At 44.5% G+C, this 10,023-nt stretch overlaps 1 pseudogene across 3 annotated transcripts; it reads right to left on the bottom strand.

The window, feature by feature from the left end:
- Nucleotides 1-233: 233 nt before the first annotated feature.
- Nucleotides 234-9,920, bottom strand: LOC144688391 (pyruvate dehydrogenase [acetyl-transferring]-phosphatase 1, mitochondrial pseudogene; annotated as a pseudogene). Of its 3 annotated transcripts, none has more exons than XR_013578403.1 (4): nucleotides 9,792-9,920; nucleotides 9,421-9,603; nucleotides 1,997-5,535; nucleotides 234-1,951 (listed from the first exon to the last, which is right to left on the bottom strand). The product of XR_013578403.1 is annotated as a pyruvate dehydrogenase [acetyl-transferring]-phosphatase 1, mitochondrial pseudogene, transcript variant X1 (transcript). The 3 variants fall into 3 exon arrangements; XR_013578405.1 differs by having other exon boundaries at nucleotides 234-1,963; nucleotides 2,010-5,535; XR_013578404.1 differs by lacking the exon at nucleotides 9,421-9,603.
- Nucleotides 9,921-10,023: the final 103 nt, after the last annotated feature.

Genomic DNA, 10,023 nt, shown 5'->3' with positions numbered 1-10,023 from the left:
TTTGCTGTTAAATTAATAAGTGTTTCATTTAGTTTTATATAAAAACCATGAGGCTCGGTGGTCTTATTCCTACTGAATTCAAAGTCTGTAACTTGAAATTACAAATTGCCAAAATGGATTATGATAGTTGTTTCAAGTTTCCCTCTGGGATTTGAGAAACTCGGCCTTTACCATCGACTGTGTCATAATAATCCGATTCTGTACAAATGCAGTACGCAAGAACATTTCACACTTCTAGTTACTTAATATTTTATTAACCACAGACAGTGTTATCGCACCAGTACATTTAAATCACATTGACAGCATATTTGGCTCTGCCTTCAAGTTCTACAACATGTATTCTGCGAAAGAGCTGAGAAATTTGATTTCAAATTTTTTGTTTGGTTTTCTTGGAGCCGAATCTCTTGATGTTTACACCTTGCTAAACATACGATGATTAGAAAGATGCAATTCCTTGTAGGTTTTTTTTTAAAAAAAAGAAATGCTCTGCTTTTCCGTTTTCTGGTGTTGTTTTCCAACCAGTCCACGGTTATGGCTGTTGGAAGTGGTGAATTTGTTATTGTTTTAGAATATATTTTAAGAAGGGTTTATTCTAGCCTCTAAAATTGCAGGAAGGTGAATGGGTGAGATGGCAGAGTTTGGGGGGAAAAACCTGGACCCACTACTTTCCCCTTCCCAAAGCAGTGGCCCAAATTCCGATCAGCAGAGGCTTGTCTTCTGTGCATTTGGAAGTATGTCTGGAGGTGTTTCCGGCCTGGTCCAGGAATTCTGGCCTGCCAGCAGAGTCCTTCCCCTTGTGACAAGCTCAGGAGAACTAACATCTGCCACAACCACACATGGTTAAAATTCGGCACTTTAAGACCACCACAAAGAGCCGAGAGAGGAAAGGTAATCAACGTCAGAATGGATCCATCATCTCATAACATGAACACAAGAAATACGAGCAGGAGTAGACCATACACCTGTCAAGACTGCTCTGCTATTCAATATGATCAAGGCTGATCTTTGGCCTCAACTCCACTTTCCTGCCCGCTCTCCATATCCCCTGATTCCCTGGGAGACAAAAGATTTGTCTCTCTCAGCCTTAACTATATTCAACTACTGAGCATCCACAACCCTTTGGGGGTAGCGAAATCCTATATTCACAACTCTGAGCAAAGAAATCTCTCCGGATCTCTGTCCTAAGCGGCTGAGACCACGGCTCCTAGTTACAGAATCTCCAGCTAGGGGAAACAACCTCTCAGCATCTCATAGCCAGAACTATTCTGCGGTGGTTGGGAATAAAACATTGACAAAGCTTTTCTTCAGCTCATTAAGGGCTTTTGCAACCTGAAACCTCAAATCGGAGTGGCAGGGTGGTGTTTCAACTATTTAAATAACCCTAGGCCCACATTCCTGGGCGGCCATGTCAGAAACCAATGTTGGCAATGCAGGGATCCTGGGATGTTAGGCCCCTATCAATATCCGAGTTCACTTTTAAAAGAAGTACATAAATACAAAGTGTCTGTAAAATTAATAAATTATAAAAGTGTTGCTGTAAAGGAAAGCTCGACTAATTGGATCCTTTATCCCAGCGACAGTTCAACCAAGGTAGTGGAACCTCAGTAGAATTAACCGCAAATTAAAATAACTATTTTGGCACAGATGGAGCTCATTATTGATAAAGTTCAATTTCCATCTTTTTAAACTATGAAACCAAGTGCACAATATTAAACACTTAATTTTATGGAATAGCCTACAATTCAGTTGAACGCATCTAACTTTCTTATCAGTAGGTGCTTCTGTATACATCTTCTCAGACAGCAGGTGCCAGTCCCGGTTCTGCTGATGCCATTCACACCTCCTCTGGACCCATCTTTGTTTCTTCACTTGCCCCATTTATCACCCCCTTTTGCCTTGTGCCATGAATCATTTTGACCTTTAGTCACTTGTGCCCTTTGTTCTTTCCTCTCTCTCTCTCTCTCTCTCTCTCCCCCCACCCACCCCCCCCCGCAACCCCCCCCCAGCACCAAACCCTTTTCCCTGGCTTCACATTTGCTTATTATAACGTGTTAAATCTCTAACATCTTCCAGTTCTGACGAAAGGTCATTGACCTAAAATGTTAATTGTTTTTCTCTCTCCAGAGCTGCTGGGTGTTATCTGTTTTCTATTAATTGAGATTAATGCAAGAAAGACTGTCAGGTCAGTCTCTATATTGTAGATAGGTTATCACTGTACTGGAAAAGGCACAAAATAGATTTATCAGAATGATAGCAGAACTGAGAAGTTAAACCTATTGGGAAAGGGCTGGGTTCTTTTCTCTAGAAAAGAAAGTGCTGGGAGGTGACTCGATAGAGGAGGTGTTTTTTCACTTGTGGGTGAGACCAGAATTAAGGGTCATGAATATAAGGTAGTCACTAATAAATACAATCGGGAATTCAGGAGTATTTATTTTATCCAGAGAGTGCTTTAAATGTGGAACTCGCTTGCACAAGTAGTTGAGGTTAACAGCATAGATGCAATTAAGGGGAAAATAGATAAACATGAGGGAGAAAAGGAGGAAAAAGAAGCAGGTGGAATGAGATGTAGTAGAGTGGGAGGAGGCTCGTATGGAGTAAGCACCAGCATAGACCCGTTGGACCTGTTGGACAGCTTGAGTCTTATGTAATTCCATGCACTTAATGTGTAAGAAATTCATTTGATCTCAATGGAATGAAAGCACCACATTCAATAGTACATAATTTTCCTTCTTTTGCCCCAGAATTTGTTTTTATTCGTTCATGGGATGTGGCATCGCGGCGCATCCCTAATTGCCCTTGAGAAGGCAGTGGTGAGCTGCCTTCTTGAACCGCTGCAGCCCATGTGGTGTAGGTACACCCACAGTGCTGTTAGGGAGGGAGTTCCAGGATTTTGACCTAGTGACAGTGACCAATACTCCCCACTTCCCAAAGCCCAGCAAATATTTCCCTTTTAAAGATTTATCCAATGCTCTTTTGAAAGTTACGACTGAACCTACTTCACATGGTGCATTCCAGATAATAACAACTTGCTGTTATAAAATAAAAATTCTCTTCCTCTTCACTGACTAGCTTTTTTGGCCAATTACATTAAATCTGTGTCCTCTGGTAACTATCCCACTCTCCACTGGGAATAGTTTCTCTATACCTACTATGTCAACCCCCTTATACACCAAAAAATAAATCGTCATTATGTTTCACAAGACGACAGGAGAGATAGGATAATTAAGGATGGGCAATAAATGCTGGCCTTGTCAGTGATGTCCACATTCCAGGAATCAATAAAAAAAAAGGTTCAATTTTAGTTGGTAAAGGAACGACCAACATGGGATCCCGAGGCAACAAAGGAATTCTAACAGGAACTCACACTTCCAAAGAAACAACAAAAACCTGTGTTTATACAGTGCCTTCCACATCCCAAGGGGCCTCACAGGAGCATTATCAAGTAAGATTTGACACCAAACTACATATTAGAATAGGGGACGGATAGCTTGGTCAAAGTGGTAGGTTTTATGGGGAGTCTTTAAGAGGAGAGCTAAAGAGCAGGAGAGATTGAGGGAATGAATTCCGGAATGCAGGGCCCAAGAGGCTGAAGGCACGGCTGCCAATACTGGAACGATTAAAATTGGGGATGCGCAAGAGGCCAGAATTAGAGGAGCGCAGAAAGCTCAGACGGTTGAATTGTTGGAAAGTGTAACAAAGTTAGACAAACCATGGCTCTGGGCCGCTCAAAACACAACGTGGTGAGGACAAACGGGGGGTGGCGGGGGTTCCCCTCTCTTGAATTCTTTCACCAAAAAGATTTTTGTTGCCTCGTAACATTTGTCGTAGTTTCCAATACAGTACCAATGGGAATGTGCTTTCAGTCGACGCTGGCTTCAGCTTTGTCATACGCCCCGATGAGGCGAGAATTCAGCTGCACCACCACCACCGTCATATCATCCCTATACATTCTGGCCAGCTCCTCGGGCAAGCTGAGCATTCTCGACAGGCGGCCGTGCTCGATACTCCCAAACTCGTTGCTGCCCAGGGCATGGCGGATCAAGTGGGTGGCTGAGTTCTGGTCTTTGAAAGCCGAGGACACCCGAGCTTTCCTCTCCAGCAGCAGACTGTGCATCTGACCCACTGTCACCCTGTAGCCCACTGCAGAGATGGGCTGCTGGAAGTGTAAGCTGGTAAGGTGCTCCCCTACAATCTGCACCACGTTTTGCCTGTGCATGACATCCCATAAGCCGTCGGTCGCCAGGATCAGGAACTTGTCTTGGGGCCGCAGCTTGTGATGAGTGACTTCGGGTTCGGCAGTGAGGTAAGGCGGGGTGTGGTAATTGGCCAGGAAGCTTTTCGAGAACTCGTCGCCTGTCAGCAGCTCTGGTCGGCTTTCCAACACTCGCTTCTGGAGCTCCGTGCTCCACTTGAACTTCACATCTCCAAACGCCCTGAATGGCATCAGGAGGCCCAGCAGGCGATCGTGCCGGACGACTGTTTTCTCCTCCCACGCGGGATGCTCCGACCGCACCCTCTCCACCTCGTCGGGGTTCTGCGCGTTGTGATCAGCGCTCAGCGTCACGGCCGACCAAGAGCCGTCGAGGTTCTGGACTCCCAGTACCGCCCTGCTGTCGCCAACATTTGCCACGTGCAAGTCGGTGCCATTGATGTGTGCGACACAAGCTGTGGACCCAGACAGAGCTACCCGGACTGCCGCGTAATTGGTGAACGGATTGCCAGCGCCGATCTGAGCCTCCAGTGAGATGTCGCTGTCCAATCGTTTGAAGGCGCGTTTCAAAGCAGCGCTGGTATCCAGCGCCTCTTCGCCCCCCAGATCAATGTGTTCTTGCCAGTAGGTCCTTAAACTGGTGAAGTAGAGCCTTCCTGCCTCCCTGCTCACGTAATCATTGGGGTGCTTGTGCCATTGCAAAATTGGCAATACCGGTCGCTCATTTTCCACGGCATCTTCTATCTCGATTAACGTCTTGCGGGGCAGTAAGGACACAGCAATATAATACATCAACCTTTCACTCACTGCCTGAGCACAGGCACAGCCAGCATGCCCATCAAACACCCCCAGCAGCATGCCACGACTCTGCAGGCAGGTGGCTGCACTGCGCCGGTCCTCGATGGGGACATTGGAGGCTAACTGATTGCTGTCGAAGCCCAGCACTGAACTGATGTTCCTGCCATCAAACTCTGACACTTTGAAGCTGTACTCGTTGGTTTTCAGGATGCTGTTGATCTGCGGCAGTGTGAGCTGGTAGGACTGAGGTTGGGCTCTGTAGCTTCTGACAAACCGGAGTGGGCCCGGCCTATGCGGATTGTGTGAACCTGGCAGAGTTTCGGCGGAGCTTCCACTGCAAAGATCCCAGGCGCTGCATTGCTGAGCAGAGTGGTTGCTCAGTGCATAGGCTGAACTGTAGATTCCTCTGGACTTCCCAACATGACGAATACAAACTATGGTGCCACCCACTCCCAACATTTCCTTCAACGTAGTTAACCCTGATCAAGGCTTCATTAGCTTCATCGGCATTGTGGCAGTGAAAATACCTGTATGAGGGAGAGTATCAACATTTAGAGACAGCAGTGCATTGTAAAAGCTACTGTGGTGTCAGCTGTGGCTAGCACTCTCTCCCCGGAGTCAGAAGGTGTTGGTTTGAAGTCCCACTCCAGGGACATAATCTAGGCTGACACTCCAGTGCATTACTGAGGGACTGTCACACTGCCAGAGAAGCTGTTCTTTAGGATGAAATGTTAAACTGAGGTCCTATCTTCCCCCACAGGTGGAAGTAAATGATTCCATGGCACTATTTTGAAGCAGATTAAGGAGTTCTCCTAAGTCTTGTGCTCATTATTTATCCCTCAACCAACACCTAAAATAAATTATCTGGTCATTTATTTCACTGCTGTCTGTGGAAGCTTGATGTGTGCAATTGGCTGCCACATTTCCTATATTAAAATATTGACTACATTTCCAAAGTACTTAGTCATAGAGCCATAAAGTGATTATGGCATAGAAGACATCCATTCAGCCCATCAAGTCTTTTGCCTGCTCTACTTAGAACAATCTAGTTAGCCCCATTCACCCACTCTATCCCCGTAAGCCTGAAAGTTTATTTCCTGCAAGTGCCCATCCAATTTCCTGTTGAAGTCCTTGATTGCCTCTACTTCCACCACCCTCGTGGGCAGCGAGTTCCAGGTCATTACCACTCATTGTGTAAAAACGTTCTTCCTCACATCCCCCCCGCTGCGTCCCTTGCTTGAAACCTTAAATCTGTGTCCCCTAGTCACTGTAACATCAGCCAATGGGAACAACTTTTCTTTGTCCACCTTGGCATATTTGTCATAATCTTGTAGACCTCTAGCCAATCTCCCCTCAATCTCCTTTGCTCCAAGGAGAACAGCCCCAACTTTTCCAACCTAAGCTTGTAGCCAAAATCCTTCATCCATGGAAAATGCTGGTAAATCTTTTCTGCATCCTCTCAAAGATCCTCACATCCTTCTTGAAGTGGGCTGGACGCAATACTCTAGCTGTGGCCTAACCAGACTTTATAAATGTTCAGCGTAACTTCCCTTCTTTTGTACTTAATGCCCCTATTTATGAAGCCCAAGATCTGTTATGATTTGCTCTCCCAATATGTCCTGCCACCTTCAAAGATCTATGAACATGTACCCCCACACACTCTGTCCCTACACACTCTTTAGCACTGTGCTATTCGGTCTATATTGCCTTTCCTTATCCTTCTGCTAAAATGCACCACCTCACACTTCTCTGCATTAAATTCCATCGGCCACTTGTCTGCCCATTCTGCTGGCCTTTCTATGTCCCTGTTGCAGTCAATTTGCATCATGCTCACTGTTTGCCACTCCTCCAAGTTTGGTATCATTGGCAAATATCCTCCACTGACCCTTGGGAAACACCACTGCCTACCATCCTCCGATCCGAAAAACAACCATTTAGCATGATGGATGGATTCTGATGAAAGGTTATCAAACTGAAACCCCGTTTCTCCAAAGATGCTAGCTGACCTGCTGAGTATTTCAGATATCCAGCATCTGTAGTTTTTTTTGCCTTTGCATTTAGCCTAACTCACTGTTTTCTGTCATTAAAGCATTTTCTTTTAGCCAAGCTGCCACTGAACCTCCTAGTCCCATGAGCCTCAATCTTGTCAATCAGCCTCTTAGGTGGAATTTTGATAAAAGGCTGTCTTAGAATTCATATAAAACATCCACTGCATTCCCTTCAGCAACCTCCTCTGTTACTTCATCAAAACTTCTGGAAGTTTTGTTTTTAAGTGATTTAGGAATTAAAAGCAAAGCAAATTCCTTGCTTTTTTGACACCTTAAATTATTACAGCATCTGAGAAACAATTTCTTGAATTAATTATTTTTCCCAGTGCCCAATTAGAAACCTGCTGCATTGTTCCTACTGACAATCGATGAATTCAAATTACATGTAAACCACAGAAAGCGTTAGATTAAATCATCTCGAACTGATGCATTGGCATGGCCAGGACTTTTCTCCGGGAGATGGCGATTGGGTGTTTGGATACAAGCTTCCCAGACTGAACAAAACTACTTCAAAAGGCCTGTTTCTCAAATAGGAACTGCATATTAAGGTTCAAACAGAGACAGTATTACTTCCAATAATCCAAACTGGAATTAGACAAAATTTGCAGGGCTTTGCCAAAAGAGAGATGAAAAGACTTGCATTTATATAGTGCTTTTCACAACATACAGCCAATTTGCACACAGCAAACAGTCACTAACAGCAACATGATATTGACCAGATAATCTGTTTCTGTGATGTTGATTAAGAGGCAAATATTGGTCAGGACGCTGGTGATAAGTCCCCTGCTCTTCTTCAAACTAGCGTCATGGGTTCTTTTACATTTACCCGAGCAGGAAAATCTTGGTCCTTAGTTTTTAACATCTCCTCCGAAAGACAGTATCTCCGCCAATGCAGCACCCCCCTAGTACTGTACTGGAGTATCAGCCTCGATTTTTGTGCTCAAGCCTTGGAATGGGCCTTGAGTCCAGAACCTTTTGATTCAGAGGCATTAGTGCTAGCAACTGAGCCACAGCTGACACTACAGAAAGAATAAGGAAGCGGAATTGATTGGATAGCACATTCAAAGAGCTGCACACACAATGCGTTAAATGCCCTCTTTCTGTGCTCTAAGATTCTATAAACTTGAATAAAAGAAATTAGAGAAAAATCTTGTTCATAAACAATGCTGAAGCACAAAGCTCAAGTGCTAATTGTGTGTTGTTAGTTGATCAGTAACTTTGCTGCTAATTAATCCAATATCCCAGTGAACAAGGTCAACTAATCAGTTTTGGAATTACATAGTTGACCAGCTTCAGAAGAACATTTGTTTTCTCTCTGAACAACCAAATAATCTACAATAAATTCTCACAAAACAATGAGTGATCTCTTCAATAAAAATCATAAGAATATCTGGGGTGTTCAAACCCCACGCTGTCAATGAACTGATTAGACGCAACAATGTCTGGAGACTGGAGATTAGGGAAAACCCTCAAGATGTACCTGGTTCCCTTTGGTTGCATCACTCACAGTCTCTGCATTGTCAGATTGCTACTCTAAAATGATGGAATATGTTTCAATGTATCAAAATTCAACAACAGAGTTAAATGGCTGCTGTTCCTCCTGCCTTTTTGTTTGACTTTATGAACATAGGAACAGGAGGAGGTCATTCGGCCCTTTGAGCCTGTTCCACCATTCATTAAATCATGGCATCATCTTAATTCCATCTACCAGCCTTCGTTCTATAACCTGTAAGGAAACTGGCTACGAGTTCAGAGCAATGTTTGTCATGTGGAAACCGAATAGACGCGATACTTGCTAATTATATTGATGCCTGTTAATTGCAGTTATACTGCTGCATTGAAAAGAACAATTTGAATTGAATAGAACTGTTAATCTCAGCAAACTGGTTGAAATCTGTGAAGGCTGATTGAAACCAGACAGGTAATCACAGCGGGACAAGAAGCCTTATGTGGCTAAGGCAATGGAAAACAACTTGGGAATAGGCTAAATAGCCGAAGGTTCATCATACACCCAACAAAACAATCCATCTCCAGAACAGGGTTGTTCATGAGCTCTTTAAAAAAAAAAACTGCATTCTGTACGTAAACCCCTCAAAAAGTCCCACAGAGGAGCACTCAAGAAGGAAGACAGAACAAGCATATTGACAGGAAGACTCCTGCTGAACCAAGCGGGAAGATCTCGGTCAAAGATCACTCCTGAGTGACCGACAGACATCTCGGGTTGACAACCTGAGGGGTAACTTCATGATTTAATTGAAAGTGGCTTCGTTTAAAATTCCCAAATAAAGCAAGGTGTTGGAGTTCGTGTGAGATTGTGTCAGTCGTAACTCTCAATCTCCACAGTTAAGCAAGAGGTAAAATCACCTTCAAACCCTTAATGGCCAAACAAAAGTCCACCAAGCTCGTTATCTGAAATTTTCAAATGGCCTCCAGTTGCAACACTTTCTGCAAACAGAGCAACTGATTCTTCTGTTTTATTGCTTCACATCAGCCCTATGTCATAAAATCCCCTTCATGCAGAAGCAAAATACTGCCAAAGCTCAAAACCTGAAATAAGAACAAAATAAAATTGCAAGTCAGGTGTCCTGTGGGGGGAGAGAGAGAGAGAGAGAAATGGAATTAACATTTCAGGTCCAGAATTTTCTGGTTTTGCCATTAATTAAAGCACTTTGCAGCTCTGAAAGATCATGGCTGCAGGGCCTATCACCACAATTCGCAATTCATATTTAACTTACCTTTGCTTATAAAGCAGAATGTTGTCCTTTTATTATCCTGTGCTCCTCTGCACCCAGTCTGCAGCAGGTTGATTGAAGGAGACAGGCTGCCAGCCCAACCTCTCCTCTTGTCATCTCAGGTCAGCGCCTCTTGGTCGGTGGGGGAGGGGCGGGGCGGGGCGGGGGGCGGGGTCACCAGGCTGGTCACCCTGGTTGACGGGCGGTCTCGGCCAATCACGAGAGCGCGCGGGGG

Source organism: Cetorhinus maximus, chromosome 13 (assembly GCF_964194155.1).
Source record: "Cetorhinus maximus chromosome 13, sCetMax3.hap1.1, whole genome shotgun sequence".
Lineage (NCBI taxonomy): Eukaryota > Metazoa > Chordata > Chondrichthyes > Lamniformes > Cetorhinidae > Cetorhinus > Cetorhinus maximus.
The sequence above is the reverse complement of the archived record's forward strand: the minus strand, read 5'-3'. Positions and strand labels throughout refer to the sequence as shown.